Source organism: Oncorhynchus mykiss, chromosome 23 (genome assembly GCF_013265735.2).
Source record: "Oncorhynchus mykiss isolate Arlee chromosome 23, USDA_OmykA_1.1, whole genome shotgun sequence".
NCBI lineage: Eukaryota > Metazoa > Chordata > Actinopteri > Salmoniformes > Salmonidae > Oncorhynchus > Oncorhynchus mykiss.
This window is the reverse complement of record NC_048587.1, coordinates 28917715-28932815: the sequence shown is the minus strand read 5'-3', so window position 1 is coordinate 28932815 and position 15101 is coordinate 28917715. Positions and strand designations below refer to the sequence as shown.

The 15101-nt window shown below is 42.7% G+C and overlaps 1 long non-coding RNA gene across 1 annotated transcript; it reads left to right on the top strand.

Moving 5' to 3' along the window:
• The first annotated feature begins 215 nt into the window (after positions 1-215).
• Positions 216-12132, top strand: LOC110502553. Its single transcript, XR_002470346.2, has 3 exons — positions 216-455; positions 8047-8146; positions 11073-12132. It is a non-coding gene; the product is annotated as an uncharacterized LOC110502553 (long non-coding RNA).
• The last annotated feature ends 2969 nt before the right edge of the window (positions 12133-15101 follow it).

The window sequence follows — 15101 nt, the reverse complement described above, 5'->3', positions numbered from 1 at the left end:
CATAGCCTGGTTCCTCTCTAGGTTTCTTCCTAGGTTTTGGCCTTTCTAGGGAGTTTTTCCTAGCCACCGTGCTTCTACACCTGCATTGCTTGCTGGGGTTTTAGGCTGGGTTTCTGTACAGCACTTTGAGATATCAGCTGATGTAAGAAGGGCTATATAAATACATTTGATTTGATTTTGTTGTTGTCATAGACCGTCAAAGGTGCTGCTGACATGCTTACCTCACTGTACCCACTCAGGCAGCAGGAGAAGTATCCAGTAGCTGCAGGGCAGTGATGGGGATGTGTGTGGGTGATGGGCGACTCCCCTGGAGATGAGCCTTATGATGACATCATTAAGGAGCTGATGGGGGGAGAAAGCCAGACGGCAGGCTCAGCAGGAGGCCAAGGAGCTCTGGTGACTGGGGAGGAGAAAAGATGCCCAGATAACCCAGTGCAGGGATTTGAATGCCAAAGGTAAACGATTGTGTTAAATGTTATGGAAGGGAAAATGTGCCAGTGAGAGATTATATTGTAAGAGGGATGAGAGGGGCAGATAAGGAGATGTCTGTTGTGTGTTATAGAGCCATAACTAGACAGAAACTCTCCAAACTTGTCTTATACATAACAGCATGCACCTTGATGCAAAAAGACCCATGTCAATTTGGGCTTTGGGTAGGTTTTTCACCCATTCCGTTCACGACAAAAGTATATTTCAACAACCCTCCTGCTCAGACAAATCAAAGAGGCTGAGATTGAGAAGAAGTTCTGGGATGATATGCCGAAGGAAAAGGCCCATTTTGTTGCAGGGAAGTGGAAGGAAAAAACAGGGGACAGGCGGGCTGCCAAGCAGGAAGTGGAACGCATCCAGGAGGAGCTCAAGGTTGGGCAAAGACAGTGTGTGTTTCTGTGGGAGGGATCTGTGGGGCAGGGGCAAAGTGATGGGGATCTTTGGTTGTGATTTGGAAATGTGAGTCAGATTACTTTCCCCATACAATCCAAGTGGTCAATGTCTTCTACAGAGATTGTGTTGATGCCCACCTTGAGGGCAAAGCATTTATTTGCTGGACTTGCTTGCCAGATCAGTCCCATTAAATATGTAAGTATTTAAGCTGCACGGTGCAACGCCACACTACTGTTAGAGAGGACGTCCCCTCAGTCTGCATCCCAGCTCCCCTGCTCTACAGGAGGGAGAAATTTGAGCGCAGGATTGGACAATCAATACTAAATCTGGGAAGCACACTAGCAGAGAGAATCATCCTTATTAGAGGGATCTGAGGGACAGGGGCAAAGTATTTGCCAGGGAGCGCACTGCACAGACCAACACTGTGTGTGTGTGTTTGTGCGTGGGTGTAGAGATGGCATATATGTATATGAGGATGGATCATGGAAAAGGATTTGTTCTCCATGAAAGGTAATAATCTTATACCTTCAAAGTAGAATGGGGGGATCTGAGGGGAGCTGGATGGGAATCTCTGGGGGGTGAGATCACTGTTGTACCATAGAGCCCTGTTGGAGCATCGAAAGTCCTGGATGATGTAGAACCCGGACGAATGAGACCTACTTAAGAAACTCAGCAGAGCTCGTTTATCATTGCCCTCCTCTGTTGAGCTCGCCTGAAGGAAAAGGGCTGAGTCATTAAACGTTTCCCCGTCTGAAACTCTGGAAAAAGGAAGACACAGACAAAAACTGAGACAAAAATATGAAAAATTAAAGAGGCCAAAGTTGCATCACTAGACTATCTGTATCAAAATTAGGTCATTACTCTTCCACCAATTCAGTTTTCAATACAGTCAATTCACAACCCTGGCTTCTACAACAAAATCTTAAAAGACAATTTAACTGTGTCACGTCCTGATATGTTTCACCTGTCCTTGTCTCCACCCCCCTCCAGTTGACACCCATCTTCCCCATTATCCCCTTGGTACTTACACCTGTGTTTTCCTGTCTGTCTGTGCGAGTTCGTTTTGTTCCTCAAACCTACCAGCGGGTTTCCCCTTGCTCCTGCCTTGGTTATTTTCTAGTTTTCCCAGTTTTGTCCTTTCTGCCTGCCGTCCACTACCTTTGCCCCACAACTCTAGATTACCGACCTCTGCTTGACCTGACCCTGAGCATGCCTGCCGCCCTGTACCTTTGCCTGCCCTTGTACAGCTGCAGACGGATGACTGCCCGCTGGCCCCTGGTCGTCTTCCACAACATCCTCGACGTGTCCTCCTACAATGCCTTTGTCATATGGCGAGAGATCAAGCCTGACTGGATGCCTGGCAAGCGGAACAAGCGCAGGGTGTTCCTCGAGCAGCTGGGAAAGGCACTCCTGAAGCCGCTGATCCAAAGGCAGCAACATCTGCCCCGCACCGAAACGGCGTCAGCGCTTGTCAAAGTCCTACAGAGTGCTACGGCGGCTGCGGCGCCTCGTGATCAACAGCGCGAGGGCCCCGCCGCTGGCACGGCCGCTGCCCCGCTCGTTGCCCCGGCCACCGGGGCAAGTAAGAGGAAGAGGTGTCAGCTCTGCCCACCCAAGAAGGACTCCAAGACACACAGGGTGTGCTGCAGGTGTAAGAAATACATCTGCAAAGGCTGTTCACACGCCTACTGTCACACTTGCGCACATTGGGCCTTTAGCCAGGACGGGACAGGGTGACCCGGAGGACACAGGGACTAGACACAATACCAGGACAACGGGAGGGTTAACATGATTTTTATGTTTAACATGATTTGACTCACTACCTCATCTCTGTACCCCAAACATACAATTATTTGTAAGGTCCCTCAGCCGAGCAATGATTTTCTTTCTTTTTTTTTATTTTACCCCCTTTTTTCTCCTGAATTTCGTGGTATCCAATTGTTAGTAGCTACTATCTTGTCTCATCGCTACAACTCCCTTATGGGCTCGGGAGAGACGAAGGTTGAAAGTCATGCGTCCTCCGATACACAACCCAACCAAGCCGCACTGCTTCTTAACACAGCGCGCATCCAATCCGGAAGCCAGCCGCACCAATGTGTTGGAGGAAACACTGTGCACCTGGCAACCTTGGTTGGCGTGCACTGCGCCCAGCCCGCACAGGAGTCGCTGGTGCGCGATGAGACAAGGATATCCCTACCGGCCAATCCCTCCCTAACCCGGACGACGCTATGCCAATTGTGCGTCGCCCCACGGACCTCCCGGTCGCGGCCGGTTACGACAGAGCCTGGGCGCGAACCCAGAGTCTCTGGTGGCCTTAACCACTGCGCCACCCGGGAGGCCGAGCAATGAATTTCAAACACAGATTCAACCACAAAGACCAGGGAGGTTTTTGTAAGGTTGGTGGCAGGGAAGTCAGGTGCAGGAGAACGAACTTGGTATAAACTGAGTCATTTAATAAGAACTCACAAACTGCAAAAACCAAAATATACAAAAAATAATCAAATGGGTACAAAACCCATCGCGCACCAACACATAAGAGCACTAACATACAATCAAACAATCTCCAACAAGGACATGAGGGGAAACAGAGGGTTAAAAACACATGTAATTGATGGGATTGGAACCAGGTGTGAAGGAAGACAAGACAAAACCAATAGAAAATGAATCAGTGATGGCTAGAAGATCGGTGACGAACACCGCCCGAACAAGGAGAGGGACCGACTTCAGCAGAAGTCGTGACAGTTTTCCAATGCTTCGAGCACCTATTGCTAGATGGGTAAAAATGAATTAAAAACAGACATTGTGTCAAGTTCGTCGTAAGAATTATCGGACCAAGGTGCAGCGTGATATGGTTTCCACATGTTTATTAACTGAAACGCACAAAAAACAATAAAGAATGAATGAAACATGAAGACAATGGAGTTCTCACTGGCAACTACACATAAACAAGATCCCACAAACAAAGGTGGGGAATATAACTACTTAAATATGATCCCCAATTACAGACAACGATTAACAGCTGCCTTTAATTGGGAATCCTACAAAAAAACAACATAGAAAAATAAGCTAGAACACAACATAGACATAGATATACTAGATCACCCCCTAGTCACACCCTGACCTACTACACCATAGAGAAACAATGGCTCTCTATGGTCAGGGCGTGACACATTGAATATCCGTTTAAGCATGGTGAAGTTATGAATTACCCTTTGGGTGGTGTATCAATACACCCAGTCACTACAAAGATACAGGAGCCTTCCTAACCAGTTGGGAGAGGAAGGAAACCTCTCTGGGATTTCACCATGAGGTCAATGGTGATTTTAAAACAGTTAAAGAGTTTTATGGTTGTGATTGGAGAAAACTGAGGATGGATCAACAACATTGCAGTTACTCCACAATGCTAACCTAAATGACAGAGTGAAAATAAGGAAGCCTGTAATTAATACAAATTTTCCAAAACATGCATCCTGTTTGCAATAAGGCACTAAAGTAAAACTGCAAAACAAATGTCAAAGAAATGAACTGTATGTCCTGAATACAAAGCATTATGTTTGGGGCAAATCCAACACAACACTGAGTTGGAGGTGCCTGCATCATGTTATAGGTGTGTTTGTCATTGGCAAGGATTATGGTGTTTTTTTGGGGATAAAAATAAATGCAATAGAGCTAGAGTAAAACCTGGTTCAGTCTGCTTTCCAACAGACACTGGGAGACAAATTCACCTTTAATTCACCTTTCAGCAGGATAATAACCAAAAACACAAGGTCTAATATACACTGGAGTTGCTTACCAAGACAACGTTGAATGTTCCTCAGTGGCCTAGTTACAGTTTTGACTTAAATCAGCTTGAAAATCTGTCAAGACTTGAAAATAGCTGTCTAGCAATGATCAACAACCAACTTGACAGAGCTTGAAAAATTGTTTTAAGAACAATGTGCAAATATTGTACAATCCAGGTGTGCAAGTCTCTTAGACTTACCCAGAAAGACTTATGCAAATGTCATATTTCTGTATTTAATTTTCAATAAATTAGCAACCTTTTCTAAAACATGTTTTAACTTTGTCATTATGAGGTATTATGTGTAGATGGGTGAGAAAAAATCCATTTTGAATTCAGGCTGTAACACAACAAAGTGTGGAATAAGACAAAGGGTATGAATATTTTCGGAAGGCACTGTAGCTTGTTTTTGGTCGCAGGTGCAGGTATGGCTTAAAGATCACACAATTTACTTTAATTTGAAAAGGCATAGTCAATCAATCAATATTATAATAATACTCTTAGTAAATATTTTCAGATCTAATTTGCAATCTGTAGAAACTATGACAATACAAAGGTTCAGAACTTTCGTGAAACATCACAGCAAAATTGAAAAATATATGGCAAGTAGAAAACTGGATGGTTTTCAAAACTGGATGGCTTTCAGAGATAGATGGGAGGGTTAAAGGGTAGCAAACAAACTAAAAACTTAAAAAGATAAACATAAAATATACCGTGTCCGTGTACAATGTCCATAAAATGTACAGTGCCTTGCGAAAGTATTCGGCCCCCTTGAACTTTGCGACCTTTTGCCACATTTCAGGCTTCAAACATAAAGATATAAAACTGTATTTTTTTGTGAAGAATCAACAACACAACGACAACGACACAATCATGAAGTGGAATGACATTTATTGGATATTTCAAACTTTTTGAACAAATCAAAAACTGAAAAATTGGGCGTGCAAAATTATTCAGCCCCCTTAAGTTAATACTTTGTAGTGCCACCTTTTGCTGCGATTACAGCTGTAAGTCGCTTGGGGTATGTCTCTATCAGTTTTGCACATCGAGAGACTGAAATTTTTTCCCATTCCTCCTTGCAAAACAGCTCGAGCTCAGTGAGGTTGGATGGAGAGCATTTGTGAACAGCAGTTTTCAGTTCTTTCCACAGATTCTCGATTGGATTCAGGTCTGGACTTTGACTTGACCATTCTAACACCTGGATATGTTTATTATTGAACCATTCCATTGTAGATTTTGCTTTATGTTTTGGATAATTGTCTTGTTGGAAGACAAATCTCCGTCCTAGTCTCAGGTCTTTTGCAGACTCCATCAGGTTCTTCCAGAATGGTCCTGTATTTGGCTCCATCCATCTTCCCATCAATTTTAACCATCTTCCCTGTCCCTGCTGAAGAAAAGCAGGCCCAAACCATGATGCTGCCACCACCATGTTTGACAGTGGGGATGGTGTGTTCAGGGTGATGAGCTGTGTTGCTTTTACGCCAAACATGACGTTTTGCATTGTTGCCAAAAAGTTCAATTTTGGTTTCATCTGACCAGAGCACCTTCTTCCACATGTTTGGTGTGTCTCCTAGGTGCGTTGTGGCAAACTTTAAACAACACTTTTTATGAATATCTTTAAGAAATGTCTTTCTTCTTGCCACTCTTCCATAAAGGCCAGATTTGTGCAATACACTACTGATTGTTGTCCTATGGACAGAGTCTCCCACCTCAGCTGTAGATCTCTGCAGTTCATCCAGAGTGATCATGGGCCTCTTGGCTGCATCTCTGATCAGTCTTCTCCTTGTATGAGCTGAACGTTTAGAGGGACGGCCAGGTCTTGGTAGATTTGCAGTGGTCTGATACTCCTTCCATTTCAATATTATCGCTTGCACAGTGCTCCTTGGGATGTTTAAAGCTTGGGAAATCTTTTTGTATCCAAATCCGGCTTTAAACTTCTTCACAACAGCATCTTGGACCTGCCTGGTGTGTTCCTTGTTCTTCATGATGCTCTCTGCGCTTTTAACGGACCTCTGAGACTATCACAGTGCAGGTGCATTTATACGGAGACTTGATTACACACAGGTGGATTGTATTTATCATCATTAGTCATTTAGGTCAACATTGGATCATTCAGAGATCCTCACTGAACTTCTGGAGAGAGTTTGCTGCACTGAAAGTAAAGGGGCTGAATAATTTTGCACGCCCAATTTTTCAGTTTTTGATTTGTTAAAAAAGTTTGAAATATCCAATAAATGTCGTTCCACTTCATGATTGTGTCCCACTTGTTGTTGATTCTTCACAAAAAAATACTGTTTTATATCTTTATGTTTGAAGCCTGAAATGTGGCAAAAGGTCGCAAAGTTCAAGGGGGCCGAATACTTTCGCAAGGCACTGTATATAATATGTAAAAGCTGGGAATAAAAGCCTAAGTGTTGTTGTCCGTTGGTTTACTCCAATTAGGGGAGGGGTGTAAGGGTTGGGGGAAAATAATAAAGAAGGAAAATATGTATTTTTAAATGAGAAAAAAAAAATATGGGGGATTGGAAATGATGCAGACAAATACATTGATAGAGCCCACAATTTATATTCAATATTAAAACTGATTTACCCCACACCCAATAAAAAATGTATTATCATAAAAAAAGTAGTTATAATAATAATAACAATAATATGATGGGTTACATTCCCTATTGGTTACATTCACAGAAGAGTAGCCTTTGACCTAGAGAAACCCAATTGCTGTGCCCATGTGGTGAATGCTTGCTTTGCAAAAAAGAACCCTGTGTGGTCTGAAACTCCGAATATGTTCACTGAGGTTTTATACACTGTATGTTCTTTCCACAGCATCAAACAACAACAATTATCTTGCTGTCACTCACCAGTCTCCAGCAGGGGGAAAAAGCATTTTAGCTACAAGAAAACATAACAGCTAACAATTGTCCCGGTCAAAAGCTGCCTGTTTTCACTCTACAACTAAATGGTAATTACCTCCATGCAATGAATTACAAGGCCAATTTATTTCCCCGGAAATAAATTATTCAGTAAATTATTTCCACTTCAGTACAGATGATGAGCTAAATGCATGTGTTCATCACAAGCAGTGTGTATGGAATATCATACTGGAGAATGAGGTCATTAATGTAGTCAATTAGAAGGTAGCCAAGTTGGACTAAGGAAGGGAAAGGGAGCAAACCCTAAATATTATAATAGGCCTACATTTCTCAGCAGGCCAAGGTACATTAGAAGATGCAGCAATCATGACAGTCAGGGACATATAGGTCCTGTATTTACTGCCGACAGTCCTGTACAATTATTTTTGTGTTTTGTTACGAAATGATATGCAAATGTGTACGCCCACCTGTCTTTTGTTCACAACTCCGCACATATTTCTCCTCTGACAGAAACGCGAGGAGGAGAGACATCAAGGTGAGGAGGAGATAAAACGTGCAGAGGAGAAGAGAGCGAGGGAGCTGTACATCTCCCTAGAGCAGGAACAAAGGAGTGAGAAGGTCTTCCCTGCCTTTTCTCTCTACACCTGTTTTCCTTTCCATTGATCACCTCCTTCTCCATCCCTCATTTTTACATGAACCTCTTTTATTAATTTCTGTCCCTCCCTAAATACCAACTCCAAAACTTTTGTTGTTAATCCACAAACTTTCCTACACCTGAAAACATTAAATGACCCCGGAAATCGATAGAACATCACTCATGGATAATATAGAATATTCAAAATTGGTGAATCCAGTCTCCTTTTTACCTCATTTAACACCTGATTTACATAACAAAAGTCACATCTCAATAGGTGGTTCAGATAAGTCAAAATCAAATCAAATGTATTTATATAGCCCTTCGTACATCAGCTGATATCTCAAAGTGCTGTACAGAAACCCAGCCTAAAACCCCAAACAGCAAGCAATGCAGGTGTAGAAGCACAGTGGCTAGGAAAAACTCCCTATAAGTTTTTTTTAAGTCATGACATACCACAAGTGTAGGGCTGGTTCTTTCCTTGTTTGTTCCTTATTGTTTCTCAAGCAAGGGGGAAGGCCGATGACATTACAACTTCCCATCCAACCAACTATTTGAAAGCCCTACTCCTTGAAGTATGCAGTTTAAAAACCACAATCCTGCTTTATTTGAAGTACATCTTATGAAGGCTTCATATATGTTTTATAACCACTACATAAATGGCTCACAAATCATCTACAACCTTTTTTCATGCTCTATAAAGGATCAAGACATGTGAACAAATACATTAGATGGTTATGTCACACAGTTATGCCACATTATGAATCATTCTAGAGCATGAAATACGGTTACAGATGATTTATGACCCATGTATCTAGTGCTTATAAAGCCTTCATAAGTTGTAGGCACGTGTCGAGTACAACCCTGCAGTCCCTGTGGGCAATAGAGAAGGGCCGTGTGGCGGTGCCTCCCTCAGGAGACACAGCACTGTGCTAGTCATCCTCCTCGACCACCCACAGCACAGAGCGTACCCACTGCCCCAGTCTCCAGCCTGCTGCTCCTCCACTGTACCGCCGCGGACAGTGCCCGAAGACACAGCCTCACTGTTTCACAGCCACTGATGTACAGGACAGATACAGAATTGGCCTACTATTCATGAATATGTACATGGATAGACATAGCATAATTACTATGCGGCACCCAATCCATATACAGATAAGATGCACAGAATGGTGATGTAAAAAAAAGTATATAATATATATTGAGAGATACACAGAAGCAGACCCGATAGACCCGCAAGGCTTTTTTTGTGCCTGGAACTCATCTAAAGCATGATGCACCTTTATCACGTCACCATTAAAAGGCTTTGGGCAATCTTATACAGTGCCTTGCGAAAGTATTCGGCCCCCATTGAACTTTGCGACCTTTTGCCACATTTCAGGGCTTCAAACATAAAGATATAAAACTGTATTTTTTTGTTAAGAATCAACAACAAGTGGGACACAATCATGAAGTGGAACGACATTTATTGGATATTTCAAACTTTTTTAACAAATCAAAAACTGAAAAATTGGGCATGCAAAATTATTCAGCCCCTTTACTTTCAGTGCAGCAAACTCTCTCCAGAAGTTCAGTGAGGATCTCTGAATGATCCAATGTTGACCTAAATGACTAATGATGATAAATACAATCCACCTGTGTGTAATCAAGTCTCCGTATAAATGCACCTGCACTGTGATAGTCTCAGAGGTCCGTTAAAAGCGCAGAGAGCATCATGAAGAACAAGGAACACACCAGGCAGGTCCGAGATACTGTTGTGAAGAAGTTTAAAGCCGGATTTGGATACAAAAAGATTTCCCAAGCTTTAAACATCCCAAGGAGCACTGTGCAAGCGATAATATTGAAATGGAAGGAGTATCAGACCACTGCAAATCTACCAAGACCTGGCCGTCCCTCTAAACTTTCAGCTCATACAAGGAGAAGACTGATCAGAGATGCAGCCAAGAGGCCCATGATCACTCTGGATGAACTGCAGAGATCTACAGCTGAGGTGGGAGACTCTGTCCATAGGACAACAATCAGTCGTGTATTGCACAAATCTGGCCTTTATGGAAGAGTGGCAAGAAGAAAGCCATTTCTTAAAGATATCCATAAAAAGTGTCGGTTAAAGTTTGCCACAAGCCACCTGGGAGACACACCAAACATGTGGAAGAAGGTGCTCTGGTCAGATGAAACCAAAATTGAACTTTTTGGCAACAATGCAAAACGTTATGTTTGGCGTAAAAGCAACACACCATCCCCACTGTCAAACATACCACATGCAAACTATCTAACTCAAAAGTATTCCTCAGGAAAGGAGCATTGAAAAAAAAGTGAGTCTGTTCGTGCATGTTAGTGTGTGTGGCTGGAGTGTGTGTGGCTGGATTTTCAGTACATCAGTGATCTTTTCATATCACAACTGATGTAGCAACAAATCACATACACGGCTGACCTGCGTTATCTTCAATAATACTGCTGTAACCATGGAAACATGATATGCGGAGGCTGACAGAACTGAATGTTTGAACTGTGTGTGAATGTGTGACATTAGTTATATGCTAATTTGAAAAGGAGGATCTTGGTCTTGGAGAAGGATCTTGCATCTTGGTTTGCAAGAATTCACATGTCTCTTTTACATTACACATACAGTATAACATTGTGTACAAATACAGATAAAAAGCATCTGGAGACTGCCGGGGGGAGGATGCTGATAAACAGTGTGAACATAATTCACCACAGATCACCACATTGAATCTGGAAAATCGTAACATAAAACCATCCAATTACTGTAGAACTACATAACATGCATGCAGCCTACAACAACAGACAAAACAACAGCTGTTGATAAGAATGTATAGCACAAGCATATCTAAGACCAGGCAGCTGTAGGCTATGTACTGATGACCTGTCTGTCTTTCTTTAGGAAGAGATGATCACCACATCAGGAGAGCTTCTGCAGGAGGCATGCAAACGGACAGACTCAGCCACGGACTATGGGAAATCTTCCAATGACCCCCTCAACACCTTGTCAGTTCACTGTGAACCCCTTTGTGCTCCCTGAGATGTCACTTTGACCTCACCCCCTTGGATTCACACAGAGGGAGCTCAAGAGCTCTTCAGACTCCAACCGGACCACAGGACTGTCCATAGACATCCATTCCCCCAGTAGCATCTCACATGTCTCACCCCCATCTGTATAACAGGACTGTATAACACAAAAGATGAGTGAGCCATTGAGATATATATCGTTTCTGCTTAGGGAGTTACACAAATGATTAGCAACAGTGCGATTCAGGACAAGATCCAGCTTTTAGGGAAAGAGCAGACTTGTGTACACAGGTAAGCAGACAGACACCCAGACACCGGAGGCAACAGGCAACCGAGGTGGATTGATAAAAGTGTCTAGCATCTGTCAAATACTCCAACTGACACAAATTATTTTTGAATGCTAAGATTATCACTTTGTTCCTTAAGCAAATTAATGGTAAGATGCTAAATACAATTAGACAAAACAAAGGTCTCAGGGAGTACTTCAGCTTTAACGTAGAGTCATAGAGAACATTGAACTTGTTTTTGTGCACTCAACCCTATAGGGAATCTGTTGTCATCCTGACAGGGCTTTGTTCCTGGGCCAGACTGCAGTTGAAAGAGAGCATTTGCAAAGAAATCAAACTACGTATATCGAATGAATGCACATCCTCCTCCCATAGGTTAAAGCTACTATGAGAAGGAATTAATCATAATGCAAACAGTGCAATTATTCACTGAGATCCACCTTGAATGAATCTCTTGAATGAATGGTGCAAGTGCCCTCCTGTTCAGGATATAAGACTATTGCTGCAGTAGCACTGACAGCTTTTTCCATGCAAGTGATAGCCTCACTGGTCCCGAGTGTGTAACCAGAGCTCCTCTTTTCCAACAGCCAGTATCATTCAGCAGTTAAGACAGCCAATAGTTTTGTTAACATCATCAGCACACACCCCCACACACCCCAAAAACACACACAGACACATATTCAATCATAAGCTCAGGTTTCCACAACACTGTAAAGAATGCATTCCTGGCTAGTAGAGATGTGCTGCTGTAGTAAGCAGCATGATGGATTGTTGTGTGGCAGGCAGCTCGATTTGTCCAGCTTTAGGTATCATTTACTGGCAGTAGACCCAGCATGAGTCAGTTAGCCAGGCAGTCAGTCTGTTTAGAGCAGCCAGTAGTCAGCCACAGCCACACAGCCATTAAGTTACATTAAAGTATCACTCTGAACATCAACCTCATCAAAAACACCTCTCGCCCAGTCATAAATTGTATGCAGCAGAGGACATTTTTTTTACCCTTTAGTATTGGTGATTGGAATGTAGCTTTGTTACAGAGACATTTGCTGCCCAAAAACGCTTTAGTCCAAAAGTGAACACTGGAACAATATTCCTAACATCCGAATGTGGGGAATGATGAGAGATGGTCTATGTAAAACAAATGTATATTTTGTGATGTCATTAAAAATTATAATGAAAATATTGTAACTTGAACAGTATACACATTGCATATATCAGGTTGTCATCCTTTACGTTGTGTAGGAAATATCAAAGATAATGAGAGTATTTTTGTTAAGAGAGGAATGTGATTTTAGTTTTCTAGCGAGATCATAGTTTTGATGATACTTTGCCCCAGTAAGTAGCCAGGCCCGAGGGAGCTCAGAGTGTGTCAGCATGATGGAAAAGCCCCCTTTTTACCAGAGTGTATAAAGGATGAGTTGAGACTCAAGCTGCAGCTTAGGTCTCCATTGTTTACAACCCTGAAAATAAACTTTCTATCAAAAAAAAAGAATCCTAATGAGTTAATTGTTATAGTGATTAATTTAATTGAGTAACAATTAAACCTAGTTAGTTGATTCGATACATAAATCATCAGATTAACGCTTAGTTCAAGTCACGAGAACTGTATATACAAAAGCATGTGGACACCCCTTCGAATTAGTGGATCTGGCTATTTCAGCCACACCCGTTGCTGACAGGTGAATAAAATCAAGCACACAGCCATGCAATCTCCAAAGAATGGCCTTTCAACATGGCACCGTCATAGGATGCCACCTCTCCAACAAGTCATTTCGTCAAATGTATGCCCTGCTAGAGCTACTCCAGTCAACTGTAAGTGCTGTTATTGTGAAGTGGAAATGTCTAGGAGCAACAATGGCTCAGCCGCAAAGTGGTAGGTCGCAGAAGCTCACAAAACAAGACCGCCAAGTGCTGAAGTGTGTAAAAATAGTCTGCCCTTGGTTGCAACACTCACTCCCGAGATCCAAACTGCCTCTGGAAGCAACGTCAGCACAGGAATTGTTAGTCTGGAGCTTCATGAAATGTCTTTCCATGGCCGAGAAGCCGCACAAAAGCCTAAGATCACCATGCGTAATGCCAAGTGTCGGTTGGAGTGGTGTACTGTCCGTTGGACTCTGCAGCAGTAGAAATGTGTTCTCAGGAGTGATGAATTACGCTTCACCACCTGTCAGTCCGATGGATGAGTCTGGGTTTGGCGAAGGCCAGGAGAACGCTACCTGCCCCAATGCATTGTGCTGACTGTAAAGTTTGGTGGAGGATGAATAATAGTCTGGGGCTGTTTTTCATTGTTTGGGCTAGGCCCCTTTGTTCCAGTGAAGGCAATTCTCAATGCTACAGCAGACAATGACATTCTAGAAATTATTTCAAAATTTGTGGCAACAGTTTGGGGAAGGCCCATTTCTTTTTCAGCATGACAATATCCCAGTGTACAAAACAAGGTCCATACAAATGTTTTGTCGAGATCGGTGTAGAATAACGTGACTGGCCTGGACAGAGCCCTGAACTCAACCCCATTGAACACCGTTGGGAAGAATTGGAAAGCTGACTGCGAGCCAGGCCTAATTTCCCAACAATCGGTGTCCAACCTCAGTAATGCTCCGTGGCTGAATGAAAGTAAGTCCCCGCAGCAATGTTTCAACATCTAGTGGAAAGCCTTCCCAGAAGAGTGGAGGCTGTTATAGCAGCAAAGGGGGGAACAACTCCATATTAATGCACATGATTTTGGAATGAGATGTTCGACGAGCAGGTGTCCACATACTTTTGGTCATGTAGTCTACCTTATAATACTATAAATCCTCCAAGATGTATAAGTCTTTCTCTGAGATCAGGTTGCTTGCTGCTCGTAACAACAAAGGAGAATTATATGGAGAGTTTATGTTTGTGGTTAGATGAACTAAGGACAAAGGTTAGGATTGCTTTGGATTGCTAGACGGTGGCGGATTACTCCAACCCATCCTCCCTGACCAACCTCTATACTTTCGTTTTTCTGGGGGGGGACTCAGTCGGGGTGTCAACTTACTGTTGAAAGTTAGAATAAGGTGCAATTTCGAAATGTGGTTTGCATCAGCAGTTTTACTGTTATGTCAGTCACTGACAGTCACTCAATTAGCCCATGTCAGCTACAATTTTTTAATTGGTAAGTTAGTCTTGTGGCCAGATATCTAAATGTATAATAATCATAGTTGAATTACCAACCGGGGGGCCCCCCCCATTAATCATCAGAAATCATATTAAAAACTGCAAACATTTGTCTCCACCCGATGGCAAAATGTGTGGAATTGCAGGAAAATTCCCGTAAAACTGCACATTTTTCTCACTGCCCCATGGCAAAATGTTCACAATTGCAGCAAACTTGCTTTAAAACTGCTGAACGTTCTCTACATCCCATGGAATGTGTAGAATTGCAGGAAATGTACTTTAAAATGTTCTACGCTGTCATGAGGGGCCGCTAAAATGTTTTGCTCACAAGGTCGCACCCTTGTGAGCTGTTGCTGTGGTTTTAAGATTTTTGTGGCCCCAACCCCCATAAACGTTGCACATCCCTGGTCTAATGTAACTAGACCTTTAGTATGTATCATGTCTTGGAGGTGCTCAGGAATATGTAAAGTTTGTTTATGGCT